The sequence below is a fragment of the Cavia porcellus genome, unplaced genomic scaffold (genome assembly GCF_034190915.1).
Source record: "Cavia porcellus strain 051 isolate PalLab524CR breed Dunkin Hartley unplaced genomic scaffold, mCavPor4.1 scaffold_10, whole genome shotgun sequence".
Lineage (NCBI taxonomy): Eukaryota > Metazoa > Chordata > Mammalia > Rodentia > Caviidae > Cavia > Cavia porcellus.
The window spans coordinates 19877738-19890995 of NW_026947493.1; the positions used below are offsets into that span (position 1 = coordinate 19877738).

The window sequence follows — 13258 nt, forward strand, 5'->3', positions numbered from 1 at the left end:
GCTTATCCTTGGGTAACTTCATGGAAGCTGTCATTTGTGGGCTTTTGTAAGCACGCTCTTTTTTCATTGGGTCTTTAGAAAAGCAGATTTTAATTGCTAGAATTCCCAGAGCTTCAGTGTGCCAGTTCTTATACTTTTATATCTCAGTCAGAATCTCATTCAAAATAAAAGTCAAGGGACTAATGTCTAATGACAGTTTTTTTCCACCTGGGAAATATTAGCTTTCATGTGCTTGAAAAGTTCGACAAAGAGTGAATGAGCTTTCCTCTTGATATCAGAAACTCTTGGAAATGTTACTCCCCCTGGCCTAGCCAGCAGTCAAAATCATCAGCAGAGCTCTGGCCTTAGAGTCAAATTAAAACCATCAACTCAGCTTGACTATGATGTGGCCATAACATTTCACCACATTAAATGTGTGATAACTGTACATAGTCAAGTAATGTGATCTGACAGTGTCCATTGTCACCACAGAGCAGTCATGTCTGAATTGTTTTCTAAATCCCAGAATGTCGATGTCCATTGTGAGTTACTATACTGATCTGAACTTACTGTGATGGTGATAATATAGGTAGTGATAGGTGAACCCAAAGCAGGAGAGGTGAATTAATTTTTATTGTGTATTCACTATGTATCTGTGGCAGAAAGACCTTAAGATTATCTTCAATGATTTCCATGTAATTGCCTTTTCTCAAATGTGCACAGAACTTGTAACTCGCTTTTAACTGGTAAGATATGCCAAATTGTTGTTGTGACTCTCCTGATTAGGCTACCTTATATAACAATAGCAATAGGTGTAAATTCCTGTGATTATACTGTTATGTAGGACTCTTTAGAAGAGACTCTCCTTGCTCATCTGATGAAGTAAACAGGCACACTGAAGAAATAGAAGTAACAAAAAGCTTTTCAATGAGTCTTCTGATCTTTTTCAGAGATTCCCAGGGGTACTGAGACCCAAGTACCAACAAGACTAGCCTGCTCTGTTTAACAAATCCAAGCAAGGTTGTTTTCCCTTCCTTGTCTCACTTCTCAAGTACCAACCCAAATAAATGTCTTGAATTCAGTTCTTTTTCTTAGGGTCTAATTCTGAGACAACCAAGGTAGGGACACTTCAAGTTGGGTGCAAATTTATTAGAAACTCTATCAGGAAGGAATGAAACATGCATGGGTACTATTTTTCCTAGGCCAGTGGTGGTGCTTATGACAATCGTATGCAGCAGGCACACAGAGCCCTCTCTTTTGGCACCAAGTCAGGTTGCCATGCTGTTTTTTATAAACTAGTACCTCAATATTCAGGCATAATCATTTGCCAATATTGCTCTAGCAAAGTGTAAATAACTGAGGTGAGAAAGAAATGAACTGACCTGGAACTATCATTTAGGTTTGTCAGATTCAACATTAACCCACCATATTTTGGTAAATAATATGAGCCTAAATACTCTAACACTGAGAAGGCTGGATGGTGGGTGCTGCTGTTTCTCCACTCCACAGAGAGCTCGTTTATTGTAAAAACACATATTAATGTTTTGACTTATATAGCCTTGCAAGTTTGGTTAGTGGGAACCAGTTTCCAAAGTCCTGTCTTTTGCAGGAGTCTCTTTTGATTAAAAGATTGGTGTGAGGAACCACCCAGAATGCTTCACAGCTCAGGGCCATCTAAAGACACCGGAGAATGTGACCCCACTTGTATAGCTCAGGCGCACAGTGGGATACAGTTATGTAACCATGATGTAGCACAGGTAAACACACGTGTGGTGATGGCACCATGTAAGAATGTAAATATGAGATAACAACCTGCGTAAGAATTATACAGTAAAGATGCAGGAGGCTCTTGCTCTGGCTCTGGCTCTCTGCTCTGCTCCGTGCTGCCCGCTGTTGCTGCTGATATCCTGCACATGTGTATTTTTTAACCTTGGGACCTCATCCATGAAAATCTCCCTTGGACCTCCTGAGCAGGTTGACAGTAGGATTTTGGAACTGCCACCACAGAAGGCTCTGTCTGGGAGACCAGGTAGACTCCTTTTACACATTTGTCAATTGTTAAAATCTTACCATTATGAAATCAAAATCATATATTAATTCTTCAGGAAATGTAAACATTTCCTTGCATTAGGGTTTGAAAGAAATGCATTGCCTATGAGTGAAACTAGATAATGTACTGATTAATTATTAAATTTACATGCATTTGAGGCTAGTGGATGTATTCACCTTTAGCAGTGTGACGTGTTTCTGTTGTGCAAAGCTAAGGTCATAGTGATAGCGTTTTTGAAGTAGGAACTGTGATTCTTAATCTGTGACAAAAATAACTTTATGGATCTCAGTAGATTTCACAAGAGATTTCCATAAGAACTAATGACTGTTTTACAGAAGTAGGCAAATATTTCTTATTGTAGTATTATAAGTTCTTGGTAGTGGGTAGTTTGGGTCAGTATGTATTTTCTGACTATGAAATAAAACTGCTGTCATATAGGGAAGGCCTCGGTAAATCTTTTTCTTAAAACTTTTTTAGGATAATGAAGAATTCTCATATTAAGAGAGTAGGAACCATGATTTTAGACAATTTTTTGAGCATTTATCTTTGAATATCTTTCTTAGTAATCCATTTTTCAAAACAGGTTTTGAGAGGTATAAGGAAGATTAGCTACCTTCTCTGGCAGCCTTGAAATTTAGAAATTCTGAGATTTTGCCTGAAGTGGATCCTTGTGCTAGAGGTACAATGGACATTTTATTATGAAAATTTCTAAGTCTGAGTGTGGTTATCCCCTAGGTGGGGCCTGTTTTCCAGTCTGTGCAAACAGAACACAAGGAAGGGGGGGAAATGGTTCTACCTGGAGCTCATTCCAAAATCCTGGCCAAGGAGGAGCAGTTTTCTCCGGGACCCAAGGAAGAAGACATTTCTATTACAGGCAGCAGGCTTGGTTCCACCTTTATGTGGCTGTGGAGACTGTGTCCTCAAGGGAAACCTTCTCTGAGCCTACAGATGACAACACATGCTATGAGATCACTAGGCTTTTCAGAATGGTGGTCTTTCTCATTTCTATAGTGCTTCACAACGTTGTGTGCATTTTATCTTGATCCCCTCTGCAGCTTCTGCAAGGAAGGAAGGGTAAGATTATCTCATTTTAAAGATAAGATAAGCACTCAATTTCCCTGAGATTGGCTTCCTCAGTGTCACTTTGCTAACATGTAACAGAATCACACAGCTATGACCAGAGCCTTTCTGAAAGGAAATTACATATGTAGGTTTCAATTTCAAATGTAACATAAAATAACATGATTACCTTTTGAGAATCACAGAATCTCCAAATCAGAATTTGTACTCTTATTAATAGCACACACAAAATATGATATTCTAAAAATATACTTGGGAATTCAGGAGTTCGAAGTGGAAACTACATTTAATAACAAATAAAGAATGTTTAATTTTTAAAAATCTAGTATCACTTTGAATGTAGTTCTCTGAACAAGACACTTTACATAGATTATTCCATTTCATCATCACCACTGTCCCCTATGGTATTATCTCATCTTTAAAACAGAAAAATAGGTTTATAGTTACACATCGCTAGAGCAGTGGTAGTTTGAAATATATTGCTGCTATTTTCTCTTACTCCTACACTTTCAGTCTGATATCTAAATATTTTCTATAAGACAGTCTATGTGTTTCATGGATCAGTCTTTATCCTTTACCTCCTGTTATGCATTACATAAATATTTAGGACTTTAGACTCCGTTTTGGGTTCTTTTGCCATACAGGTCTTGAATGTTCTGTAAAGTGTCCCCACTCTGCCCCCCAAAGAAACATTCTTCAGGCTTCTTCTCTAACCCACTAAATATCTCATTACCATTGACCAGCCGGATGTCAGCATGTCACACACTATTCAGAGAGTAGAGCAAGAGCCCCTCAGGTCGGCAGATAATCAAGAAACAGTGTTATGAGAGTTGACATCTTATGAATAATTATTTTAAAAATCTGTTCATTTCTGTGCTTTCAGCTCCAGATGGGTGAATTGCTTCTACCAAGGTGCCAGTTAAACAAGATGACTGCTGCTTTTTCTTTTTTTAAAGGAACTTTATTCATGGGTTATGTTATAAGAGTTTATGACCAAAAAGTGTAAGACAAATAACTCTGTAAAACTTGGACTCTTTTGGCAACTGCTCTTAGAGGCTGGATCCCAATTATTTCTTTGTTTTATATTTGTTGGTATACATTTTTATTGGTAGATGGTAAATAGTAGAAAACTGGTAATGACACAGCATATGAACATAAAATTCTTTTTTTTTTTTTTTTTGTTTTTGCCTTTTTGAGACAGAGTTTTCCTATATCATTCAGACCAGTCCTAAACTCACTATGTAGCCCAGACTAGCCTTGAACTCACAGAGACCCTCCTGCTCAGCCTCCCAAGTACTGAGATTACGGGCATGCAGCAGTATGCCTGACCTGAACATAAATTCTAAGCTGATTAATTACAACTTTGAGATACATCTATCTAAACCTTCTACCTATCTAAACATTTGGAATGAAAGAGTTTGAGGGCAGGGCTGGTTAAGGACTATTGAACTTTTTGCAAAATGTATTTGAGATGATGCCTGTTATAGTTTATATCTAGATGTTCACTCTCAAAGCCTCTTGTGCTCGCTGGTGAGACTTGGATGTGAGGCCTGGTGTGAGGAGATGGATCACTGGGTTGTGGCCTGGAAGGGTTTATCTCCCTCCCTCCTTTGATCTCTCTCTGCTTCCTGCTGCCCCGCCATGACCTGTTTCTTCTCTGCTGTGTCCTTCTGTGATGCTGCCTTGTATTGGAGCTAAACTTCTGTAAACTGTGAGCAGAAACACACACTTTTTTACAGTTGTGGGCATCAGCTGCTGTGTCTAAGCAATGAGAAAGTAAGCAAGAAAAACTCCTCTGGCCCCAGAGTGTGAAATACCATTTTTCCAATTCTGTTAACAGCATTGAATCATCAGAATAGCTTGACAAGGTAGATGCCTAGGTCCTATTGAAGGCAACTGAATATGAGTAACTGAGAATATTCATATAATTTAGAAGTAATTTTGATGTAGAGTACAATACCAATGAACTTCTTCCTTTGGCAGACCACACATAAGGTATGCTCACATTATCATCCACAATAAAAGTGGGAAAAAATCGCTCGACAACGTCTTACTGCAAAGCATATTGGAGAAAGTTGCTTTCCTCAAGGATGTAACAGCTGGAACAAACCTTTAATTGCCTGAACCAACCAATTGTAGCGCTGGGGGTGGGGTGGGGGGCCCCAAGGACCACAGTGCCAGCACAGCCCCAGGACCTGTTTGGGGAGGCAATGCTGCTTCTGCCAAACGAGCCTCTGTGGGTTGGCACCCAGTCCCCCTGGCTGCTCTCAAGGAGGAGACGAACATGGGTGGTTTGGTGTAATAAAAACAAATCTCTGTGGAGTGGGAGTTTTCTTAATGCTAAATAAAATAAATGCATTCAGAAAGGTTGCATGGCATGGGATTTCTTTTTTAAAATAATTGAAGACATGAGAAAGTCTTATAAGTGGAGACTTGTAAGAGAAATCAGTTTTGAGTTAAACTTTATATGAAATAGGGTGTATCACGTAGTGATTACGATAGCCAGTGCGCCTTGTTTTTCCTGGTCCTATAATATTCTGTTGCCCTTTGAGAAGAGATTAAAGTTGAGGATAACTTCTCACCTATGAATTTAAAAACCATGGCAGCTAAAAATGCCACTTCATGTAAAATTTCTATCAGTCTATATATTGCTACTTTTTGATCTCTGAGAGATACATTTTTAGTTGAAAAAACAATAGTATTGAAATACAATTTGTGGGAAAAATGACTCTAGTCCCAAATAATTATTTTTATTTTTATGTCTCCATATTCCATAAGCTTTGAAGCAATAGGAGAAACAACAAAAAAATTGACCAGTTTAATTACAAACATTCCCTACTTAAAATAAGTTTGATTTTAAAATTTCAACTTTATAGTAGTTCTAAAGTGATATGCATTCAATAGAAACTGTCCATCAAATTCTGAATTTTCGTCTTTTCCTGGGAAGGTAATTTGTAGCACAACTTGGTGCTGGGTGGTGGCCATAAGTGCAGCTCCATGCGATCGCAGGGGTACGTGGTGGTACCTCACAGCTTACTGCACTGCCAAACTATGTCGTTCAGTCAGGTAAGTGTACTAAATGCATTTTTGATTTGTGATATTTTCAATTTATGATGAGTTTATCAGGACACAGCTCCACTGTAAGTCAAGGAACACCCATATATAAATTTAAATATCTCAGTTTATTTGTGCTTCAGTGTGACACAGTCAGCACTCAGCATCTTGCCTCATCACCTCTTCATGTATATTCTTGTCCTTCAGGGTTCAAAGGTAAAAACGGGCATTTCCCAGACTCTTTTCCATACAGAGTGAAAGATTCAAATCAGCTTCACCCACTAATGCTGGCTTGTGGGGATTTAAAAGTGAGACCCACACTGCTGTGGGCTGCTCAGTTTTGTTTTGGAGTGTGGCTGTGGAGGTGCCAGTCTGAAGGAGTACTCTCATGTCTAATTTCCATCCTCCTGGGGGTCAGGAGCTACAGCAGGCTACAGCAATGGTGACTTCCTAACGTTTGAATCTCAGCTGCAGTGGCGTCTTCTTCCTGATGGTGGCAGATGTAGCAGGAACTTTTAAGGATCAATTCAGTGATGTTTTGGGAGCCACTCTTGAGGATCCAAATAAGAGCTTATTTCTACACAGTTTTCAGTGTTATAAACATCTAATTTTCAGTGTTAAATCCTTTTTGCTTAAAATATCTACAGTGATTTCTGCTTTTTGTATTGAATTATGACTCACATATAAACATGAAAAAAATAATTAAATCCTTGATTAGTTCATACCAGTAGAAATATAAATAAGAAAAAAAAGTCTACAGTAGATTTTGTTCAGAAATTTCCCCATGGCAAGCTCACCCAAATGACTGTGATGAAAATAGTCACACACAAAATATGATCCTATTCTCTTGTCTGCAAGTGATTACTTGATTTCTTCAAAAACCTGACATTGGAAATGAAATTTCTGATATTTTTCTGAGTAGTTGGAATGAAGATATATAAATCTTTTGTTGGTGGACTGAGACACAAAGAAAGCTGATTCACTGTAAGAAAGAACAGTAGGCAGAGGACCATGGAGAAACAGAGACAAGAAAGGGTAGAGAATGAGAGATTCCCTGATTTCAGTTTGTTCCTGAGGCTCTGCAGTCTATTTCTCATTTTGTTGAAGCTTAATGTGTTTTGGTTTCTTACAAATAAAATCACAATAAGTCTAGCCAGTATTTTTGCCATAACTGGAAATGGACAAAGAAATCATCAACAAATATGCACTAGGCATGTTGTGCAAAAAAATCAAGGATTAGTGTTTCACCTTCGTGCAGTTGACAGATGATCAGGAAAAGACAATGAGCAACTCATCCTGAGGATGAATCCTTACTGGAGCCTTTAGAATACATCGTTAGTTATCCAGAATACACAGTCATTTACTTTTGATTGGGGAAATCTCTCAAGTATCAGTTATATCTCTGTCTTCCCTTCAGGCATAGCACCATTTTGCTACCATGATCAAATGCCAAAGCCAGAAACTTCTGGGATAGAAGAGTCAGAGGCTCAAAGCTATGACATTAAGTAAACCACAGAATAATCCTATTTGCTCCACTAATAGTAGCTTTTATTCTATGGGCATAAAAGAATACATAGAATATGTATTTTTAATACATAGAATAAAGGCTACCTTCCTGAAAATGAAAAACATTAAAAGACTCCAAAGGATGTAGATTCTGAAACATAGTTACAGTTCTCATAACACACTTAGGATTTTTCCTGAATGGTCCTGCTCCGATTCCAATGAGGTTTTTATCATCATTCGATTCCACAAGAATTCATACCATGAGGATTTTGGAGAGACATACAAATTTGGTTATATACTTTAGGATATTTAAAAAAGATCCGTGAACTTCTATAGATGTTGAAAATTTAACAGTAAGGAGGAGGAGAACATGGCGGACAGACAACAGCAACTACCGAAGGCTCTCTGGAAGACTTGGCTCAGAGGCCAGGAATGATGCGGACTAAGGAGTCACGAACCAGTAGAGATATGCTCTGCTGACTCAGGAACGAACTGGGCTGAGAGAAACCAACTTAAAATATAGTCCTGGCACTAAAATAGGAACAGAAAAGGCTCGGTGTGGAGGCTCGACTACGCGCCATTGGAAACCGCGATTTGGGAATCCCGCCGCGATTTGGGTTTCCCGCCGCCCGGCAGCTGGCTGCCTCCACAAGCGGCTCGGCAAGGAGAGACGCGCAGAAGCTCGGGAACGGGAGTCTGCGAACGGAGTCGAAAACAGGACGGACAAGAAGGCGTACACGAAAACTGACTGGTGGCAAGGTGAGCGAGAAAACTGAGCCCCTACCACAGTTTGACTCCAGTGGAGGTCTTTTTGGGCTCGGGCAGTCCTGTAGGAGCAGGGCGCCATGGCAACTCCAGCCACACATTCCCCTCTCGGACGGGATTGGTGAAAAGTCCCTGGCCTGAGTGACGCTGCTGGCGGACTCCCTAGGCTGGCCTAACCCAGATCCCAGAGCCTGACGGTGGCCCGGAGGAGCGACTGACTCCCTCGTAGGCTGCCCCCTCCGCGACTCCCTGGGGCGCAGCGGTGGGCGGGAACAACTAGCCAGCGCAATTTGACCAGGCTGTGGCTGACAGGCAGGGAAGCCGGGCTTCCTTTGTAAGCTTGCATTTTATAAGGAAGAGAAAATATGGGGAAGGGAAGCAACAAAAAAGGCTCCTCGGCCCCCAATCCTGAGAAACAGGCAATAGTGGACACCGCACCAATATACATTAAGCGCCATCTAGAGAGCCTCATAGACCAATTCAGGAATGAAGTTATCAACGACCTGAAGCTAGAAGTATGCAGAATAGTTAGAGAAATGCTAAGCACCACCCAGGAAAAAACAGATGGTGGAATGGAAGAACAGAAAAAGAGGGGAGAATTGCTTGATGGAGAAAACAGAGAAAACATTGAGTATGTGAAGCAGGTTCAAAGGGACTATCAAGAAATTAAGAAGTCTATCGAAGACTGGCATAACAGCTTGAAAGAAACTAAGGACAGACTATCTGAACTGGAGGGCAGACTTGTAATATGGGAGAATGAAATGAAAAACTTCTTAAAAATGACAAAGAAACAAACAGCAATAATACAAAGACAAGAAGATGATAAGAGGAGCCATAACTTAAGGATTAAGAACATAAAAGAAGAAGTAGGGACACAAACAAGTGAACTACAAAAGCTACTCCCAGAAATAATCCAGGAGAATTTTCCTAATTTAGCAAAAGGTAAAGATACTCAGATATATGAGGCATATAGGACCCCAGCTACCTACAACCCTAACAGAGCAACACCCAGGCATATAATAATAAAAATTCCAGAAATTCAATACAAGAACAGAATATTAAAAGCTGTAAGAGACAAGAAACAGACTACTTACAAGGGAACACCCATCAGAATTACAGCAGATTTCTCTTCACAAACCATCAAATCACGAAGAGCGTGGGGGGAAATAATTCAAGCTTTGAAAGATAATAATCTCCAGCCAAGATTGAGATATCCTGCACAACTGTCCCTGGAAATTGATGGAAAAACGAGGTGCTTCCAGGATAAAGAGGAACTGGGGGAATTTGCAACCACCAATTCAACCCTACAGAAAGTATTGCAGGATATTCTAAAAAAAGAAAAATACAAAGAACCCAGAAATAGTGGCGGGGAGGCTACAACGAATGGAGCAGAGAACAAAATGAAGAAGACAAACTGACAGCTACTGACAGAAACAGAGCTCAACAGAAATGAGACAGAGACGATTGGATGATAGGAACAGCTATTTTGGAGAAAATGACATCTTAATAGGTAATACTGATTTAGTACCATCTTGTTTTGAAGTCTCATCTAGCTTTTGTTCTTCTGTCTCCAATGGTCTAAACAGGTTGTATCTTATTGGATTTTATTATGTACAATAGTATAAGCAAAAACCTTGTAAAGACAAGGAGACTATACAGAAACCATTGTTCATTTTCTGTTAGTCGATTCTAAATACTCTATAATGCTGTCATTCTCTTAAATGGTTTTACATTGTTTTGATATACTTAATGCTACAGTATATGAAGTTATACTCAAGGACTTCAAGGAAAGAGTCAATATGGTAACTACTTTTGGGTTGGAAATATCTGGTGGTGAAACACTATTCTGCTTAAATGGTTATGTTTTGATCTGCCCTGTTTTGCTGTTATGCCCTCTTTTTTTTCTCAATCTCCACTCCATTATTTACTTTTTTATTTTTATCCGTTTAATTAAAGGGAAAAAATAGCAGGATATAATATAGTAACCCACTATGACTTTCTATTATCTCGATTTGAAGCCCTGTATTACTCTCACCATCTTGTTTTTGACTCAGGTTCCTCTATTCTGTTTTGCTGGATAGTATCAGGTTCGAAAGTTTAGGCATCAGCTGAGAAGATAATGAGATTCATTATAACGCCCATTCTCGTTGACGTTTATCTACTTTTGAAGACCTACAATATCTCCAATGTTTTGGTTTTGTCGGTTTTATTCTATACTGTTTTATTCAATTGTATTACAACTAATGATATAGGCAATTCTATTAGAAATAGCGGGAGGCATTATGGTAACCATTGTTGATCACCTTGTATTATGTTTTTATGTTATCTATTATATCCACTCTTTTGACTTGACCGATTCGGTTCTGTTATGTCACATTTGGTTTTACTCTCTTCCAAAAAAGCAATAAGAACTGTGGGAGCAATGAAACCCAAAATGTGTAATAGTCACAGTACAAAAGAGAGGAAAAGAAAGTGCTCTAAACTATATAACTGTATGTATATTTAAATGTATGAGATAGAAAATGATATCACAGAGTTTTATTGGATCAGTGAACAGAACTGTTTGCAGTATCATTGTTGGAATGTCCACTCTACAAGCTTTAATTTTGTGACTTGAACAATTATTTCTAAGATGGCAATATGTAATCCATTAACTAGTGACCTCCTACTGCACATTTTTTTCTTCTGTAAATCTGTATAACTTGTACCCCTTCACTGTTTTTTTTTTCTGTTCTTTTCTCCTTAAATAAAAAAAAATTAAAAGAAATCAAAAAAAAAAAAAAAAAAAAGAAAATTTAACAGTACCCCCTGGGTGTGGCTACCTGCTGACCACCCCCTTGATGTTATGAGCTGAAGTCTGTTTCTTCTGTTCTGGGACAATGTGTGTGCAGGAGAAATGTATCTGGAATCAGAAATAATGAAGGTATCAGGCCCTAACACTCTGCTGTACAATCTCCTAGGCCAGGGGTGGCAAACTTATGGCACAGGTGCTATTTGTTTTCCTTTTAAGACAAAAGATGTTAATATGTGAGTTGTTTTACTTAAACTAAAACTTCAATATCCAGGTTTAATTGCAGGGTTGGCAGTTTGTGATAAGTAAGTGGATTTTAGGTCACAGGCTGGGCATTTGTCTCTAAAAGGTTCACCATCACAGTACTCAAGCTTTATTTCCTTCCTCGCACAATACTATGCTCCAGCTCTGCCCTGGGAAATCTCTGTAGACCAAGAGATGGTTTAATTGCAATAAATAGGCAAAGGCACAAACAAGATGGAAGGAGAATATTTTTGGAAATACCTGTATTGCCAGAAGATGACAGATTGGTGTGAAAATTTGAACATGAGGTAGGGAGAGGTGAGCTGGGCTCAGCTCACACCAACAAACATGGCATAGCTGGAGGAGGCTTCACCCCGATTAAACACCAGGTGAACTAAAAGCCATTGCCAGCAGCTGTGAAGAATGTCACTGGAATGCTGTCTGATTACCCAGTGAGTTCTGTAAGTGAAGGCAGGTCAGCTGTGTTTCAAATGCTTCAGCTGCAGGGTTTGGCTAGAGGCACCCATACATGTACAGGTTCTGGGAAATGTCTGTGACCTGCCGTGTGGACTGAGACAGCGCAACTGTGTGGTGGCAGATTAAATGTCGCATACAGAACCTGGGCCATGATAGGAAAAGACTGGATCTGGGGCAGGAAATGAGCTCCCTGGGAGCAGTATGAGCTGGAGTTAGGACGTGTTTTTTCTCTTCTTGTTTCTGTCCCCAAGAGAAGACGGATTGTCCTGTCACTTTGCCTACTAGTTTTTATTCTAAAACTTATTGGGAAAAAATGGCAGTTTTCATATTGTATTTCTTGGAGTCCTGATGAGGATGGTGGTGTGATTTCAACCACAAATGCTCTATTTTAATTCTTTTTTTTGGTACTGGGTATTGAACTCGGTATATGACCTCGTGCTTGTAGGGCAGGCACTTACACCACTGAGCTAAACTCATGGCCTTCATTTTTTCTTTTCTCCTTCTCTTTTTATTCTTTTCTTTCTTATCATATAGATTTAAAGTGCACAACATGATATTTACAGTGGCAAAATACACACAGATACCCATACATACTCAGAGCCCATCAAAAAAGCATACGTGCTTCAGAAAAAGAAAAATAATAAGGTGTTTCTTCAACAGATGCTGCTACCTTCATATGGAGGACTGGAGAGGACATGATATACCATAGGAAATCCACTGCTGCTGGCCCTTAGAGAAGAAATTGAAAATGCGTGTGCAGCAATCTGTGACCATGGTTATCCAAACTGCAGAAGTTTGCTATGCTGATAAATGTCTGTAAGCAAATGACCATCACTTTGAGCACCACTTGTAATTGTGGAGGGGGAAAGTTATTATTATTAATCTCCTGGTGTTTCAGTAAGTCTAATATTAAAATATTTATACAAGTTTTTCTTTTCCTGAAGTGTATGCACATCTTTGGGGGTAGAAAGGATCTGTATATATACACATGGTTGCTACTGGGGAAATTTAACTTGCCCATTATCTAACATAGTCATACAGTCAAAGCAACTCTTTTGTACGACTATATCAAGTTTAAGGTGCTAAGAAACTGTTCCGTTGTTCAAAATAAATCAATAAGTAGAATTGAGGATCGCTGAATCAGAGCTTTTCCATTTGATGCTGCATATGTATCTCTTGTAGATTTTGTGAGAACAAAGATCCTGGTGCAGCAGGTCTGGGGTGAAGCCTGTGCTGCTTTTCTAAACAGCTCCTATGTGATGGACAGACTTCTTGTCCATGGACTACACATTGAGAAACAAGAAATAGATGAA

The 13258-nt window shown here is 39.2% G+C and overlaps 1 long non-coding RNA gene across 2 annotated transcripts in view; it reads left to right on the top strand.

Annotated features, from left to right (window-relative positions):
• LOC134477762 (uncharacterized) overlaps window positions 1-12874 on the top strand; it is a 29265-nt gene extending 16391 nt beyond the window's left edge. For both annotated transcript variants that reach the window (XR_010049959.1, XR_010049958.1), the window contains exon 3: window positions 12606-12874. This is a non-coding gene — a long non-coding RNA (uncharacterized LOC134477762). The remainder of the gene's footprint in view (window positions 1-12605) is intronic.
• The last annotated feature ends 384 nt before the right edge of the window (window positions 12875-13258 follow it).